The sequence below is a fragment of the Dasypus novemcinctus genome, chromosome 16 (genome assembly GCF_030445035.2).
Source record: "Dasypus novemcinctus isolate mDasNov1 chromosome 16, mDasNov1.1.hap2, whole genome shotgun sequence".
NCBI classification, from domain to species: Eukaryota; Metazoa; Chordata; class Mammalia; order Cingulata; family Dasypodidae; genus Dasypus; species Dasypus novemcinctus.
The window spans coordinates 11,642,788-11,669,576 of NC_080688.1; the positions used below are offsets into that span (position 1 = coordinate 11,642,788).

Genomic DNA, 26,789 nt, shown 5'->3' on the forward strand with positions numbered 1-26,789 from the left:
TCATGGGCCAGCTCCACACAGGTCATGGAGGCCCGGGGTTTGAACCGTGGACCTTCCATGTGGTAGACGGATGCCCTAACCACTGGGCCAAGTCCGCCGCTCTGATGCACTGTCCATCTTAACCTTGAGCCTAAATTCATCCTTTAACTCATTTATAGGTTATATACTTCCAAATCTTTTAGCTAACCACCACCCCCCTTCTCTAATATTCCTTTCTTTCTGTCTCTTGCCTTCTTTGACAAAATTTAAATTCATTTAAATCCGTAATCATCCATCATCTGGCCATTCCTCCCAGCTCTCTTTCTCTAACTTCTTCAACATTGCTGCTTTGAGTTCCTGAAACCAATTCTTTTTTTAAAATATATTTTTAATTTTTTAAAAGGTGCTTAGATTACATAAATGTTACAAAAAATGTAATGGATTCCCATATGGCCCATTCCCTACACCTCCCACATTTTCCCACATTAACAACATCCTTCATTAGTGTGGTATATTTGTTACAATTGATGAACACATTTTGAAGCTTTGCCACTCAGTGTGGATTATAGTTTACCTTGTCATTTACACCCTTTCTTATATAATTTTTTAAGTTATGGCAAGATATATAATGACCTGTATTTATCATTCTTTAGGACATAAACTTTTTATTCCCTGCCCTGAACCCTTCTCACAGATGCCCTTTGCTCTCCTTTGCCACATCCCCTTCCTCAGTTTCAGGGATTCACAAACTCCTTGGCCCTACGATATGGCCTATTCTGCAAAAACAACCAAAAAAAAAAAAAAAAAACCGAATTCACTCAACTCAACAACCACCAGCCACTGACTCAGCGTTTTATTTTTCTTGCTGTTTGTGGTTTTTAGATCCTCTTGTTTTCATTTACTCAAACTTCATTTTTTTCCCTTTTGCGTTTTTATTTTGTTTTTTTTTTGTTGCCTATGAGCAGTCTCATCTTTCTACAGAAAGCTGGGTAAAGGACTTCTGCCTTTTACCACACATGTGTATTTATAATGTACTGTGCTTAAGTGGGAAGAATTCAGAGAGAAAATTAAGCAAAGACAGTTTCTAGTAACTGTGAAGGAAAACGAAGGGCTAAAAGGTTTCCGTCAGAAGAAATGCTGGTCCTTGGCTGCCTTCCAAGCACATGAACTCCAGTCAGCATTGTGTAAGTTAACAGGGTTATATTAATATAATAATATTATATTTAAATTGTGATTTATATCAAGAAGTATTTTTTGCATAATATGACCGTTTCAAGGACAAGAATATATTCTGTTAATGTTTTTATTCCACAGTCCCTTCATATTGTGCCTGCACAGAATAAGAGCCATTATAGCTGCTGGAATAATTTAATAAATACCATGTCTCTTTTGAGATTTAAAATAAATTTCTGAAGTGGGTGTCTTATTTTAGATGTGAAAAGTTTGAGACATGAGAAAATGCAGCTTGTAAAAATGAATGTATTATTCTGGTTCTAAGCTAGTGTTCAATGACACTTGTGTGCTTCACAGACTGACCACATGCATCCATTTCATCAATCAATACACAGGTTTAGAAGCCAGGTACCACTTGAAGGGCACAAGATACAGAACAAGTTATGGAGAGGAGCCTAACACAGTCCAGCTACAGGGAAGAACTGGCCCATCAACAAAATATTAAAATTTGGTGGACAAGGTCACACCAATTGTAGTTTACCACGATTGGTGGTAATAGTCTGATGATATTATCTCATAATCTGTAACAAATGTTCCACCAAGGTGTGGAGTTGTACTGGAAATCTACACCTCTGTATGATTGTTTGGCAAGTCCACAATATCTGTAACAAAAATATATTTTAAAAATACAGTATGGGTTGGGAAAAATACAGCAAATATAAGATAAGGACTATAGTTGGTAGTAATATTTTGATGATGCTCTTGTAGTTCGTAACAAATGTTTCACACCAATGCAAAAAGTTGGTGGAGGGGTGATGTATGAGACCCCTGTGTGATGTTATGTATGTTTATTTTGTAAGTTCACAATCTTTACACTTATTGTTTATGTCATGTATGAGTAATATACTTCAATAAAAATTTTTTTAAAAATTAGTAGACATGGTTGAATCCCTCTATGGTCCAAGACTTCTTAAAAAATGAAACCTAATATATTGCCAAATTCAATTAATAGGAAAATGGAATAGTAATGATAGTTTTAGAGATTAGAAAAAGAATACATATTAATTCAGAAAAATTAAATACAGTAAAAATAAATTGCTGTTTTAAAAAATGAAAAATATCATAAAACTGTTTTTGACGTTTTGCCTGTCATCACTGTAATAGGTGTTGCCCTTTATGTTGTTGATGTGGGAGCAGTGAGGGGGTGGGGGTGGAGTATGTGGGAATCTCTTGTATTTTTTAATGTAACTTTTTGTGATCTATGTTTTTCAAAAAAATACACTAAAAAAAAAAAATAGTGGGCAAACATTACCAAGAATTGGGAATGAGTGATGGACTAGATTAAACTTACAGGTATTCTACTATAGACTTACTATGATCCTAGCAATGGAAAAACATTTATCACTGATACGGAAGCAGTGACCACCAGACATTCTGAGGGGAGGGAGAGGGAAAAACAGAGGTAATATGGGGGCATTTTGGGGACTTGGGAATTGTCCTGAATGCCATTGCAATGACAGATACAGGACATTATATATCTTGTCCTAAATTACAAATTTATGTGAGAGAGAGCGTAAACTACAATGTAAACTATAATCTGTGTTTAGTGACAATGCTGCAAAATGTGTTTCTCAATTGTAACAAAGGTATTACACTAATAAAGGATGTTGTTAATGGGGGAAAATGTGTCAAAGGTAGGGAGTGGGGCATATGGGAATCTGCTATATTTTTTATGTAACATTTATGTAATCTAAGTATCTTAAAGAAAATTATTATGAAAAATAAAAAAAAAATAGATATGCAAAAACAATATTTGGTACCTTGGAAATAGTTGCTTCTGTTGAAAATAAACAAAAAAACATATAGTCATAATACCTGGACAAAAGAAAAAAAAAAAGACTTTACCAGATACATCCACAAATATAATGAAAACAGCCAGATGGAAACAGTGTATGTGTGTGAAAATGGGGAAGGAAGGATCTGAGAAAGTTAACAAAGAAATGTTGTTTGAATGCAGTGCTCATGGGTGGTGTGGAATTGCCAGCCCCACCTCTGTAGTTTAAACAGTACAACAGTAGCTTGTGCAAAGTAAAGGGCACTAGAACGTGGTATATTTTGGCATGGCTGTAGCTTAGTTAGAGAAAGGGAAATGCCAAATGACTTTTTTGCATGTTTTGCAAAGGGTTGAGATTTTATTTACTGGCAATGAGTATCAATATTGATGATTTTCAATAATTATTATTGGATATTGATGTGGGCTATGGGTGGAAGGCTCTTTGTCTCTTCAGAGATAACTAAGTTGTTTGACTTGTGGGTGTGAAACGGTAAGAGGCTGCAGTCCTGCTCTTAGGGACCAGCAGGCTCCAGTCCCAGGAAATGTTTAACAAAGCAAGGGCTATAAACTTTAAGTATTTAGGGGAAATGCAAAAACCAAGGCTTATCTAAAATGTCTGGAGTCCTTGCTAAAAGCTTACCTAAGATGTGGAAGAGATATATGCTAATTGAAGCCTATTGAGAACTGAAACAAAGGGACCATTTGGCCTTTCCTCTCTGTATAAAAGACGTTTGAAAATCTTGTTCCGGGCTCGGGATTCAAACAGAAAGCTCCCGAGTCCGGCCGGCCGTCAATAAACCATTTTTCCTTCTCAAAATCATTCCTGAGTCCTGGCCTCTCTATACTCAAATAATTGAACTTCTCTTAAATTCCACAACATTAATGGCAACCACGAAGGGACAATAAATGAAGGCCAGAGACGGTAGCATTTTGCTGCCCCTTCCAAATCCCCGAGGAAGCCGGGAGGACTCGGGTGAACCCCAAATCTGGGCGCCCCTGGATTAAATTTAATCCAGAAAAGATGTGGGCTCCACCAGAATCTTCCCGACAAAATCAAGGGGCAATGGAAGGTCTGAAGAGAAAGATTCTGGGAACGAAAAAGAGCTCCGAACAGGGAAGAAGGTAAGACTCCCCGGGTGAGCAGAGTCTGGAAGGCCCTAGCTTTAATTGCTAGGAAGGGGAGGCTGATCACCTCCTGAGAGAACCCTAGTAGCCCCAGAAGGCTGGGGGGAAGCTGTTCTCTCTAGGCTTGGGAAAAGGAGGAAAACCGGGGAAAAGCCCTGGTGTTTTGGGTTTGTCTAACTGCATGTTAGAATCTGGTACTGGTCTTATATCCACTAAAGGAGTGGAGTCTCGATTTTAATAGGAAGGGTATTTATAGGTTTGAGTCCTAATATCCTGGAAATTGGTCTAGATTAAGGAAAACAAAACTTGGTTACAGGAAAATGGATCGGCTTTTCTGGTGGAGCTTGGTCTGGGTGTAAAGTTTAAACAGTGGAAAAGTCTAGCTGAAATCTTTTGTTATGGTGCTAATTTGTGAATGAATTTGCTTTATACCAAATGTTAAGTGTTCTGAGGTTTGTGATGGCTGTGGGGGCAGCCGTGGTGAAAATAAATATATAAACTTGTGAGTCAGATTAGTGACCTTTGTGCTTCTGTCTGTGTCAGCTCAATGTTAGTGTTGGAGTTGTGTCCTTACATGAAGTAGAATTACAGCTGAGCTGGAGCCCTCCCTTGCCATTGGCAAGGGGGTGAAATGATTCTGGGGCAAAAGCTGAGGAGTCTAGATGTTTGTGCATGTTCTGGTGTCTTGTCTCTGGTCTGGCCCTTTGCCGGGGCTTGGAGGCCATCTGTGTCCGCGCCAAGCACCCAAGTCTGTTGGGAATGTCCCAGTCAGGGCGGCTGGGTTCCTGGGAGAGTTGCCAAATTTGAGTAGGTTCTGTCTGCCCATTTTGGCTGAAAGCTGGAAAGGGGGGAGCGGCTTGCCCCTTTCCAGTGAGTCCACCCTTCTATTCATAAGCCGCATTCCTGTTTGTTGTGCACCCGACTGCCTGGAAGGGGGGGAAGTGAAGGAGGTGAAAAGCAGAATCAGAATAAATGCAGTAAAGTTCCCTCCTTAGGGTGTCAAAGCCAAAATACGTTTGCATTCTGCTCAGGTTCTTAGAAGGTATTGTAGTAACCTTAAGTAAGAGAATGTTCTGTGAAGGTAAAATTTGTGTTAAGGGTATAAATATAAAAGTTTTACAAAGCATTGTTTAAGGTATTTAAGTGGCTAATTGCAGAAAGTCATTTTTTAACAAAACTGAATTGATAATAATAATAATAAAAGGCAATTTTATAACAAACTTATTCGGCAGCCAATCTCCCCTGCCAACTTGCTTCCAAAAAAACTGTTTCTGGTATTACATGCTACTAAGTATTTAAAGTGAAGAAAAGTTCATTATTTTAACAAACTTGTTTAGTATTAATGGCAATTATATGTTGTAAGAAGTTTGCCTGGTAACTCAGTATGTGGGATATATGGAATGTGTTTTTATTGTTAAGGAAACAGAAGATGATTTTGTCCTAAGATAAAATGATTGATTATTGGAAAGAGTAGAGTGTGGGACAGAACCTGAATGAATACTGAAAGTGTAGAAGGTTTGTGGAAGGGAAATTTTTATGATTAAATTGAGTAAGATCAATATATAAAGAAAATCATTTATCAATAGCTTCTTGTGCTTTAACCTCATCATATCCTCAATGATTGAAGAAGAGTCTTACCTCTTTTAAAAGAACATTTTATCAAATCCTGAAAAGTAGCCTTTTATTTCAAACTAACTGCAAGAGATTTATTCTTTCACTTTAAAGGAAAAATTAAAGTAATAGTTAAGTTCATTTAATATGTTATAAGTTGAATGAAAGGTATTTAAAGGTGTTATAAAATTAATAGGTTTTAAAAAATTAATAAAAACTGTAACTAAGAGTTAAAATCATTTATAAATGCATTTATATTGTAAAACAGTGGAAAGACAATAACTGAGATTATAGCTGGGTGAATTTAGCCTGAAACTATTATTTAAGTGTAAATTCTACACTAACCTTTCCTTTGTTTATGGTTGCTTCAGGCCTAACCTCACCCTTTGCCTTTGCCTGTGGTTATTTCATAATTGAGAAGAGCTGGGACATCACTGTCTCCTCTTCTGGTATTAGTAACCCTTTCTCTCATGAATTCAAGTGTAAACTAAATAAATTGCTGCCTGATAGAATAAGGTTAAATGGCCACTGGAGTTTTATTATCTCCAAAATCAAAAAGGGGGGTGGAGGGGGAGAAGTCTCCTGCCTTGACGGTCAGTGTTCCTAAGAGTGGCAATTCATGAGAGAAAGCAGTCTGTCTCCCTGAGGCTTCAAATAGCCTCAGTAAATATATATAAAGTTAATCTTGTGGCTTATCCAAAATTCTGCTAATTTCAAAGTAAAATATAAAGTTCTAAAACAAAATGGTGCTAAGGCATTGAGAACATTTTGGTTATTACAATCCATTAAGTAAGAAAGAAAATTCTTGTGGTAAACTGCATGGTCATAGTGCAAATTAAGAAGAGTTTCAAAAGTCTTTGAAAAGTTTAAAGTAACTAAAGTCATGTTGTTGTGTCAAACTATTCATGTCTGCCTATTTGCTCAAATTGTTGAGGTTAAATATGCAGTTATATAAGTAATATGTATTTCTGGACCCCTAATTAATTAAGTTAAACAGTATATAAAATAATGCAAATTACAAGTAATATCAATGAGTTGTGTTTGTGTCTAACTCTTTGTGTCTGCCCATTTTTAAAAAAAAGCTCAATGTATGTCTTCATACATCAGGATAATATCAAATTAACAAATAAAAATTCTTAAAAGAGGTCTATTCAAATTGTTAAAAATTAAATATGCAGTTATATTTATAAATATTCTTAAAGCCCAAATTGAACTAAGCAGGATGAAAAAGTCATAGAAATCTGATTATGGAAACAATTGGGAAAGGGCCTCCTCTTTGCAAGGGCTTTTAAGGCAAGACTAGGTGTGGCAGATTAAACCTATCTACTAGGCTAGGGAATTAAGAATCAGTTTGCCTGGTAATTTCCCAGTTTAAACCTTTGTCAGCCATAAATTGGAAAAAAAAAAACAAAACAAAACAAAGATTAGGTTAATTTTCACAGAAGAAAAATGTTGATGTAACCCGGCGGCCTGCTGCCTCAGTCTCCCACTCCCGGGTTGGACAGCAGTGGAGGAGACCAGTTTAGGCCAGTCCTATGGGCAGTGGAAGGATGCCCAAGAAGGAGCTAACTAAGTCGGTGTCATTTCAGCACTAAATTCTATTCCTTATTTGACAAAGGGGGGGAGCAGGTAAAAACTAAAATGGTTGGAATGTGATAGAAGAAGCAGTTAAATCAAACTTTTGCATGGGAAAGTTAAATCTCAGATAAGCTGTAACTTCTGAAGTATCCAATCTATGGAAAAACAGGAAGAGCTTGCATGCTAGGCTTAGGGGTATAAATTGTGTCATTTTTCTTTGTTCGGGGCACCAGCCATATCTGGCTCTGCGCCCCTTCTTGCAAGATTGAGAATAAAGTATTTTCTTCTCCACAATCTGGTGAGCCTTATTTTCTTCCAGAAGATTTCTTTCCAACAAAATAAGGTAATTAGTGGCTCTATTAACAAATTTCAGTAAGTAAAGGAAAGTCCATAAAAACTATGGAGAGATCTTTCCTGGGTTATGATTTTAAAAAATTAAGTAATTGTGTAATGTGTTTTGAAACCTGGAAGTCAGTATGCATGTGTTTTAAAACCTGGTAGTCAGTTATGCTTTTAAATTAATAATTTTCATAACTTAAAGAAAAGAAGTTTTTAGCTTCCTGTAAGGGAAAAAGAGAACATTCCTTGCATAAACTATTATGGTTTCAATTTTATTTAACTTGAGTGTAATCTCCCATAGTTAATTTATAAACTAAATTAACATATGTACAAAATCTTTACAGTAATGAAAATTGTAAGTGAAAATTGTAAGTTCACATTGGTGAAATTAGGCTAAAGGGAAAAGATTGTAGATATGCTCTCTTAAATAGAGAGTAAATTTCTTTCATTGGTAATTGTAATTTAGTAAGTTTATTTAAACATGAGGTGTCTAGTCAATGCGGTTATAGTCAATTATAAAGAGTTTGTAAAACATCTTCCAAACTGAAAATGTTTAAATAATTCTAGTTGTAGAAGTCATTGTTAACTAAAGAAACTTAGATTGGTATTGGTAGCAGAAATAACTTCATGATAATAAACCTGTCTGAATGCCACTGCAAAATACACATTTAAGTAAATGGTAATAAAAAGTTGTCTTGATTCTATTGGAAATATTCTGTTTTCATTCTAACAATGAAAAGTATTTTTCCTCTATTACTAAAGTAAAGTACCTACTGTTATCTTCATAGTAAAATTGTGTAAGTAAATAGTCATTTGATATATGTATTGCGTTAAGTTGTTTAAAATATATATAAAACAAGGAATAAACTTTAACATTGTCAAACTCTTGTGCATTCGAACCAGGCCTTGTATACATTACAGGTGGCCTCTCCATGTGAGTTATTGGCTAGGCTGGTCACTGACCCCTCAATTAAAAAAATGTGCTATATCAGTCTCTGGTTCTGCTCCTGAAGTTGATGGAAACTATATTGCAGTTTCAAGCTCCTGCAGCCAATAATGACTCGGTACAGCCAAGTGTACAATGGATATCGCCTCCAGACTGGCACTGTTCCATGGTGCCAGAGAGCACTATGCACCAGGCTAGTAGAATACTGGAAAATCTCTGGAATACTGGAAGGATGCTGCAACTTGCTCACTGCATTGAAGAACATGCTGAGTGGAGCCATGATACCAGGAGACTGTAAGTAAAACTTGAGCACAATTGGCATTATGGCCTGCTCTCATGGAGAGATAACATGTAAAGTATTACAAACCTGAAACTCAAAACTAATAATGGCAACTCTGAATCCTTATGCATTAAGTAATACATTAGTTAATATTAAGTGCTGTACTTTTATCCTATACTAAATATATGCCTAATAATTGTAATGTTATCTTTTCTATTTTGGATCAAGTGCAGAAGTATATTAGACATGTTAAATTCCTGGTAAAATCATTTTCTAAACAGTTAATAACATGTCTATAGAATAAGGTGGCAGTCTCAGCCAGTCTCAGTTAGCAAAAGTGAGGCTTGCTTGCTGATGGTGAGTCACCTATTGAACAAGTCAAAATTGCTAGAAATTGTACAATGAAAACCAAGGTGTAAAAATCTTTATTCTGTAGTTCTGATCACTCCCACAGGTGAAAACTAAGAGTATTTCCAAATTAGTGTTCTAATCCTGAGTGAAGCCAGTTGCCCAAGGAGTGCCAGTTCACCAGGAGCATCTGACAGAGCGAATGAGTGTCAATCATTGAACAGCTTGGAATGTGTCTTCAGACAAAGCTAAGTGTCTGTTGCAATTTCTCTCTAAAGATGGATAACTTAAAAAAGAATATATATGCTGTTCCCACCAGCTTTTAAGGAATGCCATCTTTATAGGCATCTAATCTTGTCTATCTCTGTAATCCAATGTGTCCTCTTTTAAAAACGGGTATTCCAAATTTTTAATTAAGTTTGTTTCTTTCAGAGTGAACATCTTATTAACCATATGAAAACTTCATCCAACTTCGTACAGAATGCCAGATCCATCTTCCTCCAGTTAGAATAAATTAAAGAGTTTTACACCTTATTAGGCAATGACTACAGCCCATGGCCAGCAGGAAGCAGTTACAGAAAAGAGATCGTCTCCCTTCAGCACCCCTTTTAAATTAAAGGTGTAAACTCTTTAAGAGTAAAATAAAAGTAATAGATGGATCTGGAACCTGACTGGAAATCCACGTGAGTGCCAGTGGCAGCAGAATAACTGCGGGAGGCCCCTGCCCAAGATTCTGCTGTCCAGAATGAAAAGTTCTAAACTTCTAAAAACGGTCCTTGATGCTGTACTAAAGACTGATAAATAATCAGTCAAGACAACAAAAAGTCATCCACCTCATAGCTACAACAATAATTATGCCAAAGCTTAGCAAGTAAACTTTGACAAAGGGGGGGAATGATGTGGGCTATGGGTGGAAGGCTCTTTGTCTCTTCAGAGATAACTAAGTTGTTTGACTTGTGGGTGTGAAACGGTAAGAGGCTGCAGTCCTGCTCTTAGGGACCAGCAGGCTCCAGTCCCAGGAAATGTTTAACAAAGCAAGGGCTATAAACTTTAAGTATTTAGGGGAAATGCAAAAACCAAGGCTTATCTAAAATGTCTGGAGTCCTTGCTAAAAGCTTACCTAAGATGTGGAAGAGATATATGCTAATTGAAGCCTATTGAGAACTGAAACAAAGGGACCATTTGGCCTTTCCTCTCTGTATAAAAGACGTTTGAAAATCTTGTTCCGGGCTCGGGATTCAAACAGAAAGCTCCCGAGTCCGGCCGGCCGTCAATAAACCATTTTTCCTTCTCAAAATCATTCCTGAGTCCTGGCCTCTCTATACTCAAATAATTGAACTTCTCTTAAATTCCACAACAATATAATATCAAGTGCCTCTTTTCTGTCTCCAAGTGTTTGTTGGCACTGAAGTCCTATGAGTCATTGTGAATTAGAGGCTGTGTGTTTTCTCAGGGACTCTCTAAGTGAGTGGGGGAGAATGGGACTACAGAGTTTTGATGTTTTTGGTCAATTTTAAAGTCAGTCAAAATCAAACTTTACATGATTCTGTCTGATAAATGTAAAAGCAGATACACTTGGCCTCTCAGTCCACTCCTCCAAACAAGGCCTCAAAATTCCCCTAATGAGTTTGTGGCAATATCTGAATCCCCTATTCTTTTTCTATTCTGTGTAAAATGCACAGCAAAATAGAACATAGGTATTTAATATCCAGGTATATAAATATTCAGATATCCACAATGAATGGCCTTATATGGGATTCAGTGTTTGATATTAGATTATTGTTTAGATCAGTTTGTTCCAACAAAGTGTATTTACACCTAGTAATTACATAACATATCCATACTAAGAATACCCCTAAGTTCAAGAAGGTTCTGTAAACACATGAATATATCCCATAAAGAAAAAAATAATGTCATAATAGAGGATTTTTTAATTCTTTCTATATGATTTCAGAGAAGGGGTATATTTGTTGTTATTTATAAATGGTGGAGTGAGGGTGGGGGACAAGTCAGGAAGGAATTCATGAGAGTAAGTAAATGAAGAAAGTTTCCCTATAGTGGAAATAGCGCAAAGGAAAACATCCAAGAAATAATAACAGAGCATTATTTTAATTTTTTTTTTTAAGAAGTGAACAAATTTTCAAAGATTAGAAGTAAAGGACGCAATAGGGTCAAAGCTGGTCTTTTTTAAAGATATTAAAATTGATCTGAAAAGCAATTCTTCCTAGATAAATGTAGTGGGGAGAGGCATTATTACAAAAGGGAGTGGTGTGGTATCAATGTCCCTCAAGACCCCTTGTATCATCCAAGATGCTATGTCCTGAAAACTCTCTTCAGGTACAATCCTACAGGGGCATTTCTAACCAACTCCATCACTGGGAATCCCAGGGCACCACATTTGTGGGTTGAGTGAGTTCTCTTCAATTCAAGTATTATGTCTCTTCTTCATTTGTCTCTCTCTAACTGCTGAAGCAACCAAAAAAAGTTACTTAGCTGTTTTTGTTTCACCTACTCCTTTGCCAGTCAGGTGAAAACCACAGACCACTTCTCAGATTGTAGAAGCAGATATTTTATGATGTTCAGCTAACGTCAGGTCTAACAACCACCATAATTTTCAAGTATGGATGAGCGTTAGTGATTTTTTGAGATAGGCTACAACTGTACTGTGATATGAAATGAATACTACTGTAATTTATTGAATATATTCATAAGTGAAGGAAATGCTAAATTTCAGCTAGAGGGTAGAGAAAATAAAGATAATAAGTTTATTTTTTTCAATTCAAGCTCAAACATTCCATGAAATCTTTCATTGGGCCCCATGCCTAAGAATCCCTGAACTAGAAAAATGAGATATCTTTCATCATTCATATAACTAGCATTTCCTCATTTCCTCTGGTAATTTTTGAGCCCAATTCCACTAGGTTGGCACCTGCAATTCCCATGAATGTCTTTAAAGAAGTGCTTGTTAGAGACTGATCATGGAATTGTAGCTAAAACAGACCTGAATCCAAACACCACTGCTATGATTTAGAGTTGTGTGACCCTGATGAATGATTTAAGCCTCCCTATTTATGTCCTCATGAAAGGAATGGGTCCTTTCTTAAGGCATATGTGTGATATTAAAGTGTTTGGCACCTAATGTGTACTAATCAAATGCTAATCCAAATCCCTTGGTCTCCAGTTATACAGCACACCTGGGAGAAAGAAATGTAAAGGCATATCTTTGGGGAAATGTTGGGTTCAATTGTCTGGAGAAGATAATTGCTTTGAAGTTTAATTACTTCTATTGTGTGCTGACAAGGAGATGTTCGGGAGTGAAGGCTTTTTCCCTGATTATGTAACAGGAGGTTTATTACAATAATAAAATAATACATGCTAATTTCAATTGTGGCTATCTTTAAAAGAATAATTATTGATTCCTAGGTTGTTTGTTTATTTTCTGTGGCTGGTTGTTTCAACTGAAACACCAGCTTTACTCAGTTACTTGATTCTAGATTTAAGTAACAATCTTGTTAAAGTTTGTCGTTGAACATTAAGGAATTCTAAAAAATAAAATAAAATAAATTATTCTATTAAAAAGATAATGCAAACCATAATCTACACTCATAGTGGACTCACATCACAGTTTAAATAAATATACAGAAAATACAATATGTAGTGAGATACAAAATTTGAGTAATGACAAATCTCACTTTAAAAAAAAGTCTAAGTTAAAGACAATACATTTGACAATACTCTTCAAATCACTTAGATTGCTGGACCTGGAATTTTTGTATTCCTGACTCTATCCACAAATCATCCAACCCCATGAAAACTAAGAAATTAAGTCTTTAGAATGACTTTGAAAGAGGGAGAGACTCTTCTTTGGAAATAAAGAACAATGACTAGTGTATCCTGATAAATCTTTTCCTCTCTATCCCTGTTTAGAGATAATATCAATACTGACAGAGTGGGATTTAGATTTTGTCAGCAATCACTATAAGTAGTTTAAATTAAGTTTTGTCCATCAAATCAGAAGTCAGAAATCACCGGAATGTCTACCCTATATATCCAATAGATTTTTTAGTAGAAAAACTAACCAAGACGTAATCTGTTTGAAGATCTTCAGTCATCAGTTTTAGAATGTTTGTCACTTTATGGAACAATAGCATATTTTCCTAAGGGCTCCATCTATTAATGGTATTTCTACCTACTATGGTCAGAGCCATTGAAATTCCTCTTGTAAATTCATCCTCACTTATCTTCTCTATGTTTTTCTAAATCAGATTACATACCTCAATCTCCTTTTCATCACTTTTCTCTTGGCATGATCTTAAGTTCTCACTACAATCTCCATTGAATATATGCCACCTTAGCTAGGAGACTCTTGAGCACAGCCCTCAAACAAGAAGGCAGTATGCTCCAGGAAGTATATGTAGATAATGCAGGTTTGTCCTCATGCTCACTTTGTGAGACTCCTATTCGTTTAAATCTAAGATTGCTTCCCCTTTGTTAGTTTGGGAACAGGTGTATCTGGAAAGCCAGGGCTCTACCACTCAATATTTGTATCTAAAGAAGCAGGAAAGTGTTGGGGACATGTTGGGTTTACAAGTATAGCCTCTTGATTCAGGTACTCAGGATGGTCAATATACTCAGGAGTCACTATTGTGACCCTCAAGCAGGATGACTGTGAATGAATCACTCACTTTCTAGGCTTCAACTTTCTTACTTGTAAGTGGATACCCAAGTACTGTGAAAGTTAACTAAAATAATATGTGTATAAATGTTGGCATTGTGACTCAAACCAAATATATACTCATGAAATGTTGGTTGTATTATTATAATAATCTATATATGTTATATTTCCTTAGAAGGACATAAGGTATTTCTTAATGAAGACCACCTAATAAAATAATATATTCTTACTATCTTAAATTGGAATGATTTTGGTAACATTTTGATTAGTTTTAATATTACTCCTAAATATCTAGGATTTTCACATAAACTAAAATACGACTGTGATAATTTCAGATTTCCTGTCCACTGATAAATGAATTAAACATATGCTTATAAAGAAAACTTAAAATAGAAAACTATTCGAAAATGGTTTTAAAATAGAATTTCTAGATGAAAAAAGTGAGTTAACTGGTTATTTGACTCAGAAACACATAAATGAACTTATTTTTAACTCAACAATATAATAGTTAATATGGAAGAGATATGAAAAAAAATAATCTTATATTCAAAATAAGAACAGTGCTAGATTCTCATTCCTTCATGAAAGAATATACATAGTAATGGCCATAGTTGAATATCCCTTGGGGTATATTATAAAATACATTATCTGAAATATAATAAATGACTATTAGAAACACAACTTGAGTTACATTTGGAAGTGGGGTGAAAGAAAGCTGACCTAGTAGGATGAGGCTGCAGAAATAGACCTTCAAAAATTATGTTATTTCATAGATCATGGATGAGAGTTAATGTTATGAATATTACCTCTAATGTCACTACCAACTGAAACCTCTAATTTATACTATCAATTGTAATTTATATTGCATAATGTGTGCTTTAAATCATCAATATGCACCTCACTCTCAGAGGGGATATTTATCCACCTAAATTCTAGAATATTCTTGCCACAGAGAACAGACCCTGCTTTCATGAAACAATAGAATATTGGAGGGAACTCCCTGATTTCCTACCATGCTCCATATCTCCTCTTACTCTGGTGGATATGCTGACTTCTAAAGCTCTGGTTTGTGGCTATGCATTTTGCTCATCTTTCACATGCTCTCTGTCTTATTGTCTCTAATGCATAGACTGGAATTTCCTTTGAAAACCCTCTCATCTCCATCTATCCAGCTATAGCTGATGTGTACTGAAGTTATTTCTCCTCTGCAGCTACCAGAGATAATGAAACCATAATCTGCTTTGCAAGAGCGTCATATTTTTTCTCTGTTTTTCTGCAAAGACATAGAAGTTACAAGAATTTATTCGGAATCAGAGCTGAAGAGTTTACCCCTAATACCATTCTATTATGCAGTCTTTAAATGTTGTTTTAAATATGTTTTTTCAAAATTTCATGATGTAAGAAAATGCCTATGAATAGAAATTTCCTCAAAGCAACAGGATAGAAGCTATGTATAATAATAATGAAATTGTATTACATTATGTATCTATATTTTTTCCAAGTTTTCTACAAAATATACACATGAATCATATTGTTTTGACAAACATATATTAGTTAAATCAAACATTATAAATAATGAAATTATCAGCTCATCCCATCAGACTATAATTTTTGTATGATTTTTCAGTATAATCCAGTCAGCATATATGTGAGTCACTGATGTATCCTAATCAAGTTTATGTTAATCACAGGTACACATGAATGCATGGAAAAGCATCTGGTACAAAGTAAGTGCTAAAGAAATATCTGGTAAATAAATAAATAATCTCAATGTCATTCAGAAAAATTCCAATATCCCCAAAATGCCCCATATTTCAACTATTTTAACCTTTTTCACCCCTCAGAACAAACCATTACACATTTTTAAAAACCTATAAAAATTGCAGGTGCAAAGTGAAAACTAAGAACTATGGACCGTGGTTAGCAGCAATGCTGCAATATGTGTTCTCAATTGTAGCAAATGTCCCACACAAATGAAAGATGCTGTTAAGGTATGAGGGGAAGTGTGTTGGCTATATGGGAATCCCCTTTATTATCAATGTATCGTTAAGGAATCTAAAGCTTCATTAAAAATAAAATAAATCATTCAACAGTAAAAAAGTACAAATTTTGTTTTCTTTCATTACTTTATTATCTTCTTTAAAACCAAAATTTTAATTTAACTAGAAATATTAATAGATAAGTTCATCTTAATTAGAGAGAGTCTCATACACTTGGATTGATTTTCCCCAATACTGGAATATTACAGAGGAGTTGTGAACATTTTCACTGCTGGCTAATATTCTTAAAAAAAAAAAAAAACTAAATATAAAACAGATTCTTAGACAAATTCAGATGTGGTTTTTTGGCAAATTGACCATCACACAATTAACTTAGATACACATTGGTAACTGTTAATTACAAAATTAAATCCATCTTCTTAACGTTTTATCAATATCCAGCCTCAGTGGGCAAAATTGAATCTCGGAAGACGGGCTTCATTATTTAGTAGCTTGATTGGAAAATACAGAAGAATATTTGGGAGCAGGATTCTCAGAAGCGCAAGGTCCCTCAGAAACCTGGGATTTTAAAAGCAGGCAATGGTTTTACCTAGTGCCTCACATCAGCAGATATTGTCAAATTTCATTTCAAGTAAAGAAAGCACAATCCATGTTTGGGTCAGAGGAAAGCAATGCAGATCTGGGCTGGACTGTGTGGAAAGACGCATGGCTCTGCAAAGCCTTCCCCGGCCCGAGTGTTCTGGAAAGTGATCCAGGACCTGTGCTGGTTCAGGTGGAGAGAACAGGTAAGTGACAAAAATGTAGTCAAGGAGTGTTCTTTAAGCAGGAAGTCAATGTGTGAGTGTCTTAGTGTCAAAGCCATGTCTTTCTTATTTGGTGGCTGTGGCTGGTGGTTGTTAAAGAATAAAATTAATCAGACCTGGATAAATTGCTCTTCATTATCCAGTAAATTCAGCCTTTCCATATACCCCCTCTCTAGGGAAATGAAAATAATCTTGCCTATTTTGGATAATATGTAAAACTGTAATAAGTTGAAAGTAACCAGTAAAGAGATCTTGAGAAACCAAGGTAATAACATTTTTGAATATGTTTATTTTCATATAATTTTGAAGAAAGTGACAAATTTAAATGTAAATATATTGGTTGCTAGAGTAGTGGTAAGTGAAACAGGCTCAGTATTTTATGAATTTTTAGCTCTTTGTAATTTTGATAGCTCTAGCACTTGGAAGTAATTGGCATTTAAATAATCAGTATTGCAAGAGATGTGATTACCTCATTGCTGAAATTATTTAAGCAAAGAATGGTGAGTAACAAATTTCAGCTATTTGTGCCTTTGAACAAGTATCATGGAAAGACTTTAGATTACTAGGAAATATCGTCAGAAGTCTTTAGAGTTTAGTCTATGGTAACATAATGCAATTTTGTTATTTTTCCCTATGTTAAAACTAGATTTTATTGACTACTGTTCATTTTTTTGTAATTTTTTAAAAGAAGCTTTAGATTACATAAATGTTACATAGATAGATAGATAGATAGATAGATAGATAGATAGATAGATAGATAGATAGATGTGGGCTATGGGTGGGAGGCTCTTTGTATCTTTGGAGATAACCTTAACCTAAGCTGTCTGTCCTGACTTGTGGGTGTGGGATGGTGAGAGGCTGCAGTCCTGCCTTTTGTAACCAGGGCAATGACTCCAGTCCCAGGAAACAGTTTATCAATGCAAACTCTATAAACTTTAAATATTCAGGAAAAATGCAAACCAAATGTGCTAAAAGCTTATGTAGAATGTATAAAGTCCATGCTAAAAGTTTACCTAGGATGTGAAAATATACATGCTAATTCAAACCTATTGAGCACTGAAACAAAGAAAGATTTAGCCCTTCTTCTGTATAAAAGGAACTCAAAATTCTTGTTCGGGGTTCAGGTTTGCAACAGAAAGCTCCCGAGTCCGACCGGCCATCAGTAAACCCGTTTTCCTTCTCAAAATCATTCCTGAGTCCTGGCCTTTCTATACGCAAATAATTGAACCTCTCTCAAATTCTACAACAATATTACATAAATATATATATATGCACACACACACAGGGGGATTCATATATTCCCCATCCTCTCTCCTCTCACACTTTCCCACATCAAAAACAACCTTCATTAGTGTGATACATTTGCTAAAATTGATGATCAAATACTGAAGCATTGCTAGTAACTAGAGACTATAGTTTGCATTATAGTTTATACTCTGCCCTGCACAATGTCATAGGTTATGACAAAATGTATAGTGGCCTCTATCCAACATTGCAATGTCAAGCACAACAGTTCCAACTTCCCCACGATGCCCCCATTTGCACCTATTCTTTCCTAACCTCCCATCAGAACCTCTGGTGGCTCCTGCCTTTATATCAATGATAAAAGTTCTTCTATAGCTAGTGAAGCACAGTAATAAATCTGTAATAGAATAGTAATGTCTAATTTTCTATTTTTCATTCTCCAATGCTGAGTATTTTGGAATGCAGGAGACCAGAGTAGCATTGAGATATTTTGTAATTTTTTTTTTTAAACAGGGAGAGAAAACCAGCATTTGTGCATGCTGAGGGAATGACTCAGTAGAGGGGGTCATTCCTGATTCAGGAGAGCAAGAGTGTAATATTTGCAGTACCTGCTAGTATACAGGAAGGTGCAAAAATTAGCTTACAACTAAAGGGATTTGTCTTAGATGTGACATAATTTTCTAAGGTGCACAAGAAAAAATGTTGGTAGGTGGGTGGATTTACAGAACTTGTGGATGCTGCCATCAAAGGATTTCAATTTTTCAATAAAATATTATTTTGCTTAAAGTACTGGGATGCTTACAATTGTTGGATGTTTGAAAAGAAAATGAACATAGTAAAATATTCATTGAGGAATGCATAAGATTGAATAGATGAGGAAAATATAAGAGCACTGCTCTGTAGTATTTTCATATTGGCTTTAATCAGACCTGGGTTTCATGACTGAATTAAATGAAAGCAAGGAAAGGCAACATTCAATGTGTAAATTAGAAAGTGAATATATTGCCAGACAGTGCTATCTAATTTGTTAAGAAAATTGAGAGTGTAGTAGGAAGAATTTAGCCTAGCACAAGTCTTCACACACAAACACCCATACACAGGCACACCACACACATACACAACAAGTGTTTTGAGAAATAATTGGAGGTAAGAATGGATGAAATTGCTCAAAATATTAATAGGGCATATGGTATCTGTCTTCTTTTCAGAGAAAGACCACTTGTGAGAAAAAAAAGGTATTTGTTTCTTTATATGTCTCAGTTTTTAAGGCTTTTTCATGATTGTTAGTTTCTGTCTTTGTTTGCACGAAGTGTTGTCACAAATCCACGCAATGAGTTGTTTTAAACACCAAGCATTTATTGGCTCACAGTTTCAAGACCATAAACTCAACATCAAGATATCTGCAAGACTTGCTTTCTTCCCTAAGACTTCAGCATTCTCTTGTGACCTGCTAGCAATACTTGTAGATCCTTGGCTTTACATTCAAATGCAAAGAATTTCCCTTTCTTCTGCTGTTTTGGTTTTCAGCTGATTCCCAGCTTCTGACTTTTCATAAGGACTCTAGTAATCTGGATTAAGACTCACCCTGATTGACTTGGGCACACCTTATCTACAAATAACATCTTCAAGAAGTCCTATTTTCTATGTGTTCATACCCACAGAAATATGGATTAAGATTAAAAGCATGTCTAAATTGAGTTACATAATTTAATCTACCACAGTTTCTGTATTAGGTGTTAATCACAGTTCTTATTTTTGCCTGTATCATTATATCCTTAGTATTTTCTATGCGTAGTAAAATATATGCAAAATACAGAGTCCATGAGCTGAATTCACATTCAGCTTCTGACTTTAGAATGTATGCTAATGAAAGAGAGATGAAATTGTACTTTATCAAGGAAATTATTCCTGTACCAGAATCTCTGCCACTCTAAAAAGATGGATACAAAATTCTAAACTATTAAACATAAATCTCAGAGTTTCCAATCATTGATGTGAAATAGGTGAAAATATTTTTAAGCATTGCATGTTATCTTTTTCAGAAGTATTTTTCTCCACAGAAAATGGGGCCACAGAATGTGTCCACTGTCACTGAGTGGCAGGCTTTGCTCTTTGCTTGTTTCCTGTTTATCTACTTTCTCACAAGAACAATGACTGCACTCACCTATGTACACATTCAAACACCTCTCCTTTCTGGAGATCTGGTATATCTTCACCATTGTACCACTTCTCCTATCCAACCTGCTTTTAAAGGGCCAATCTATCTCATTCTCTGCCTGTATGACACAACTTTGTTTCTTTGTGTCCTTTGGAGCTACTGAGTGCTTTCTTCTGGCTATGATGGCCTATGACCAATATCTGGTCATCTGTACTCTACTCCCCTACTCTTTCCTGATGAGTCCTCAGTTCTGCAACAAGTTGGTGGCAATCACTTGGTTGGCAGGGGTTGGAACAGGCTTTCTGCCTTCCATGATGATTTCCAAGTTAGACTTCCATGGATCCAATCAGATCAAACATGTCTTTTGTGACCTCCTTCCCCTCATGCAGCTTTCATGTTCCAGTGTTTATATCACTGAGATGGCAACCTTTTCTTGTCAATTGCTGTGCTGTGCATTTGTTTTTTCTTACAGTTATTTCCTGTTTTTATTGTGTCCTCTATATTGAGAATTCCTTCAACCTCTGGCAAGATGAAGACTTTTTCCACATGTGGCTACCATTTGGATTTTGTTACTATCTACTGTGGAACCATGATCTTGAAGTATGTTTGCCCCAGTGCACACCTGTCACCAGAAATCAATAAGTTAATTTTGATCTTCTATACTGTTGTCACTGCACTACTGAACCCTGTTATCTACAGCTTGAGGATTAAAGACTTCAAAGAGGCTGTTAGAAAAAAAGTATGATATGCTTTTTGTAGACACTAACTATCAAAGAATGTTTATTAAGAGCCGAAACACCTTTTATATTTTAATATATTGAGTCAATATTTACTGGGTTTTTGGATTTTAAATTAAGAGAAATGGATGATTATGGAAGCATCTTAATCCTTCATGTTTTACTAAAGTCTAATTGATGTTTATAAAGTAGAATGGAAGACAGGGAGAGTTACAGAGGACATTGTTAAAGTACATATGTAAGAGGAGTTCAGCCTGAATTTAGGGTTGAGTGCTGTAGCCCCTGACAGGAAAAGCCTCATACATGAGGAAATCAGGACTAGAAAAACAGTTATTGCTCAATCTTTCCCTTGCACTGATATGAGTTTGTACCCTCTTCACAGACTTGTTCCACATGAGTCAATGAACTTCAAGGCTAAGTATGATTTGATCCTTTAGCTCACACACATTCCTCAAAACAGATCTTTGTGTTATCACATTTTACTTTCCTTCTTGGTCTTGGCCTCTGAGGAGTGTTGTTATTCCTTCCTTAATTCATCTAATTTGAACTTTGAATAGAAGAGTAATGCTCTGGAATCAGAAATAGGAAGGAAATTGGTGAGTGGAGACTTATGCTTATATATCTGTGATTTTGAGTAGAATCAGCTATCTTACACTGCAAAGGTTTATCTCTGATTAGTATTTTGATTGTGCCTTCCATTTAATCAGACCTAAGTTAGCTTACCAAAGCTCCTTTTTAATGTGTTAAATTTGATAGGTGCTGTGCTATGTATAGAAGGAGAAAAAGATTTTCAATTAGCATTGGAGAGACTTCAGGAAATCAGGTTGTTTTAGTTTCCTACCTGGTAAAACAAATACCATACAATAGGTTGGCTTACCAAAAGCAATTTATGAGCTTCATGACATCAGAAGTGTAGAAGGCTTGTTTCTTCCTGGAGTCTATTCCTTCAGAGTGGCTGGAAAACTGGAATTACTTGGCCATAAAGAAAAGAAGATAGAGTTTGAAGAAATTGTCAAAGGTATGCAAAACTCATGTTGTATAGAGTTAGAGTTCACTGAAGCCTGGGTAGGATTTAGGAGCAATATTGAGATGCTAGTGGACATTATTTTCATTTTATCACAATACTGATCTGCCTGGCTGTACCCTTTGTTTTAAGCTCACTCAGCCTTGTGGGCTCAGAGACACATGGAGAATGATAGGGATCATTTGGGGGTAGGCACTTAGTTGTGGGCATGGCTGGATAGAAAAGCAGGGTGGTGATGGTCTGCAGAGTTTTAGATTGCCATTAAAAGAAAGGAATGCATGTAGAGGTAAGTGAAGAAATCAGTGAAATTTTAAAAAAGTTCAAAAATGCAGTTAATATAGGTTTTTTGAGCTAAATGGATCTACAGAAAGTGTTATTTATGGGTTTGGTTGTTTGAATTAGTGATTTAAGCCATGGTTCAGTTTGGGGTCTTACCAAAATGAAAAGTATGGCTATAAGGATGACCGAAGTAAACAAGCTACAGGAGGAAAGATAGCCAAAGACCTGACAAAAAAGATGCCTGGATAGGTGGACCCCTGGCTGAGGGTAAAAATTCCAGAAGAAAAGAAAGCCATGATCTTCATTTCATCTGTAAATGAGAAAGAGTAGCCAATGATTAAGGGAATAGTCTTGAATCTTGGAGAGTGGATTTTGTACATTGATAGCGTAAGTCTTTACAAAAACATGTTTTATAAGGAAATGTGGAACCAACATTCTGAGCAAAGCTTTAAATAGCAAGAAGTATGTTAGGTCCACAAATTGACTCTGAAATACAAAGGAAAAGAGATATTAAGCAATTCTACCTGAGAGAATTTGTTAAGGCAAGGAGGCAGAGTAAAACCCATAAGATTATCAAAAATAAAGAAGCAATTACTAATTTTTGGAAAAAGAGATCCAAAGTTATGTATTTATATGATCTACTCAGTGCTGTCAGAGTTTTTTCAAACACCTCTCTGGGGCCTGGAAATGTCACTGCTCTCTAAAGGTTTCACTCCATCCTCTAGTAGATATTAGAGCACACCTGCTTTTGATGGTGGATTGAATGTTGTTCAAGTTAAACAGAATTTTATTCTTAGTTCTATTAAAAAGAAGGTCTAGACCACTGGGTTATAGTGTTAAAGGAGACTACATTACATGTTTTATTGGTTAATATACTCTCTTGTCTGATAAGAACTAAAAGTTTTATTTTCTTACAGAATAATTTCAAAATTTTAAAAGGTTTTTGTAATAAAAAGGAAAATTGAATGAAAGTCACAATAAAGAGCATTGTCACAGCTGGGAAAAATAGCTAGGACTGCTTGATTTACCAATAGAAACAAATAAGATATCATTTTCTTTAACAAATTTAATCATGGAGCTGATGTGTCTATTAAATGAGCAAAATGAAAAAAAAATCACATTTGTAATGATATAAAAATCAATTTAATGATAATAAAGAAAAGGGAAACTAACATGCAATTGTCATGCAATATAAGAAACACCTTTTTAATGCAAATTGAGAAAAGCATGGCTGATTTACATTTAATCTTCTCAACCAGTACATGTTATTATACAACTATAATACTGGTAACATTTGCTTCAGATCTTACAGACAGTAAATGGGGTTGAAATCCAAATTCTCTTTTGGGCTCCTGAAGTTTTTATCTTATTCACAGATATTTTTGGTCGTGCTATTTTGGTTTGTTTTTTGTTTGCTTCTTTTAAGTATTTGGATATGAGGAATGAAATTCAAAAATCTAGTTGTAGAAGTATCCCAGGAAAATGACATCAAAGTAGGAAGGCAGGGCTCAAATCTTTCACAAAAACAACAGAGAAAGGTCCAAAAGATTTTCAAGGGACCAACTTTGGTGGTCAGCAGACCAGGATAGTGTTGTGCAACTCCCAGGAAGGTGATTGGCAGAGAGACAAAAAACCTGAAACAGCCAATGTGAATTACTAAACCCCTGTGGTGGCCAGAAAGACATCTCATCTCCAAGCCTTAAGACATTAAGTTAGATAAAATTCTGGCTCAAAGAAGCTGACTGGGAAAGGATCTTATGTCTTTTTCCCTGTCAGCAGTTACAAGTTAAGTGGGAGGATGAGTCAGAGGGCTTCCCTTAAGTGAGTTTGGCCAGCAGAGCCCACTTTGAATCTTGGGTCTGGACAGACTAGAAAAAAGTGAAAGCAGAGATTGATAGAAATATCTCCTTGGAAATGGTTACCAAAAAGTGATTTCTGCTGACTCCCTAGGAAATGGCAAGGAGAAAACATTTTAGGTCTCTTTTTACCCCATAACTGGGAGAAAATCTGCACTCCATTATTATGTCCCTGGCCCAATTTTGACAACTTAAGTGGGGCAATTTTAAAGACTTAGAATAAGTTGAACAAAATATTAAAGAACTTTGGGGGGGGGGGGAACTAAGCAAGAGAAAGAAATTGACCATCAGAGGAAATTTAACAACATAGTCAGTTATCTAAACATCAACAAAAAATACAAACCATAATAAGAAACAGTAAGTGATGGTGCAACCTAAGGAACAAACCAAATATAGTGATAAGATACAGGATTTAAGAAAACAAATCAATGATAGCCTCACAAATTGCCTAATAATTTCAGACTTTATGGAATTTATGACAAAAGAGATAAAGGATATTAAGAAGACACTAGGAGTGCATAAAGAACACTTTGAAAACCTGCAAAGAAAAGTAACAGTTTATGGAAATGAAAGACATGATGAATTAAATTAAAAATATTTAAGGAAGGAAGCAGCTGTGGCTCAATCAATTGGGCTCCTTTCTACCATATGAGAGGCCCTGGGTTCACATCCCAGGGTCCCTTGTGAAGACAAGCTGGCCTACACCCACACCCACAGATAGCTGATGACCCGTGCCTGCAGAGAGCTGGCTTAGCAAGATGACACAAAAAAGGGAGACAAGCAGACACAGAAAAATGCTCAGTGAGTGGACACAGAGAGCAGACAGCAAGCAAGCTGCAAGGGGAGGGAATAAATAAATAATAAAATCTTAAACAAAACAAAATAAACAAACAAACACATTAGGAAGAAACAACAGCATATTTGAATGGCTTGAAGACAGATTTAGTGATTTCTAGGACAGAACACCCAAAAGGGAAAATACAGGCAAACAGAAAGAGAAATGAACTGTAAAAAAAGGAACTGGGCTTCAGATAATTGAATGGTGATGCAAAGTGTACAATATTACACACTCTCAGCATTCCAGAAGAATAAGAGGATAGAAAAGGAGCAGAAAGAATATTTGAGGAAATAATGACTGAAATCTTCCTAGTCCTTATGAAATACATAAATTTCAATATCCAGGAAGGTCAATGTACACAAACAGAATAATTATGCATAGATGTACGCTGAGACAACTATTATGCAAAATGCCAAATATCAGAGACAAATAGAGGATTCTGAAAGCAGCAAAGGAAAAGAAAAGGATCACATAAAAGGGAACCTCAATCTGGTCATACTGACCTCTCATCAGAAAACATGGAAGCAAGAAAATATATGATGTACTTAAGGTAGTAAAAGAAAAATTTCCAGGGAAGAATTTTGTATGTGGCAAAATTGTCCTTCAAAGAGAACAGAGAAAGAGTTTAAAGTTTTAACAAATGAATACTGAGAGTATATTACCAAAACACCGGAATTACAAGAGATACTAAAACAAGTGCTGCAGCCTTAAAGGAAACCAAACCAAACAAAACAAAACAAAATAAGGGCAAGAAATTTGTAGAACAGTATAGGATGGAAGGTAATTAGAAAGGATAAATTGCAGGCTAAAAATAGATAATAGAAAGACTTTACAGCAATAACATTGAATGTTAATACCTTGAACTCCCCCCAAAAAACTGTAGACTGATAGAATGACAAAAATAATATAAGTCGTATATATGGTGTCTACAAGACACTCATTTCAGATGCAAAGACACAACCAGGTTGAAAGTGAAAGGTAGGGAAAAGTTAATCCATGAAAATAGTAATGAAAAATGAGTTTAAATAGTGAATACCAATACCAAACAAAATAAGTTTTCTATTCAAAGCTCTTAAAAGTGATGAAGAAAGTAATTATACATTAATAAAAGGGGGAATTCACCAAGCATAATTTACTATAATAAATATTTATGTACCCAACCTGGGTGCCCTAGGATAAATGTGGTACACATTGGCAAAATTGAAGGAAGATATAGATGTCTCTACAATAATTTTTGGAGATTCAATACAGCAATATCAGTATGGGATAGAACATCTGCACAGAAGATAAATAAAGGCACAGAGAGTCTGAATAATATGTGATAAATGAACTGAACATAACAGGTATTTATAGAGCATTGTTGCTCAAAATAGCAGGATATACATTCTTTTCAAGTGCTTGTGGATCCTTCTCTAGGATATACCATATGTTGGGTCACAAAACAGGGCTAAACACTTTTCGAACATTTGAAATTGTACAAAACACTTTAATTGTAACAAAATGAAGCTGAAAATCAATAATGGATGGAAGTAGGAAAAAATCATAAATATATGATGATTAAACAACCCCACACTTAAAAAATCAGTGGGTAAAAGAGGAAATTACAAGATGATTCAGTAAATATCTTGTGACAATGAAAATGAGAACACAACATATTAAAGCCAATGGATCACAACAAAGACAGTGTTAGAAGTGATATTTAGAGACCCTGAAGCTTACATTAAAAAAGAAGAAAGGACTAAATTTAAAGATCTAACTGCACACCAAAAGGACTTAGGAAAACAACACCTAAGTAATCCCAATCCAAGCAAAGGAAAGAAGTAGTAAAGATCAGAGCAGAAAAATAAAATCAAGAACAACAACACAAAAAATTAGAGAAAATCAACAATACCAAAATTTGATTCTTTGAGAAGATCAACAAATCAATAAACCCTTAACTAGAATGACAAAAAGAAAAGACA

At 35.4% G+C, this 26,789-nt stretch overlaps 1 pseudogene; it reads left to right on the plus strand.

Moving 5' to 3' along the window:
- The first annotated feature begins 20,096 nt into the window (after positions 1-20,096).
- On the plus strand, positions 20,097-20,839 carry LOC105747488 (olfactory receptor 11L1-like; annotated as a pseudogene).
- Positions 20,840-26,789: the final 5,950 nt, after the last annotated feature.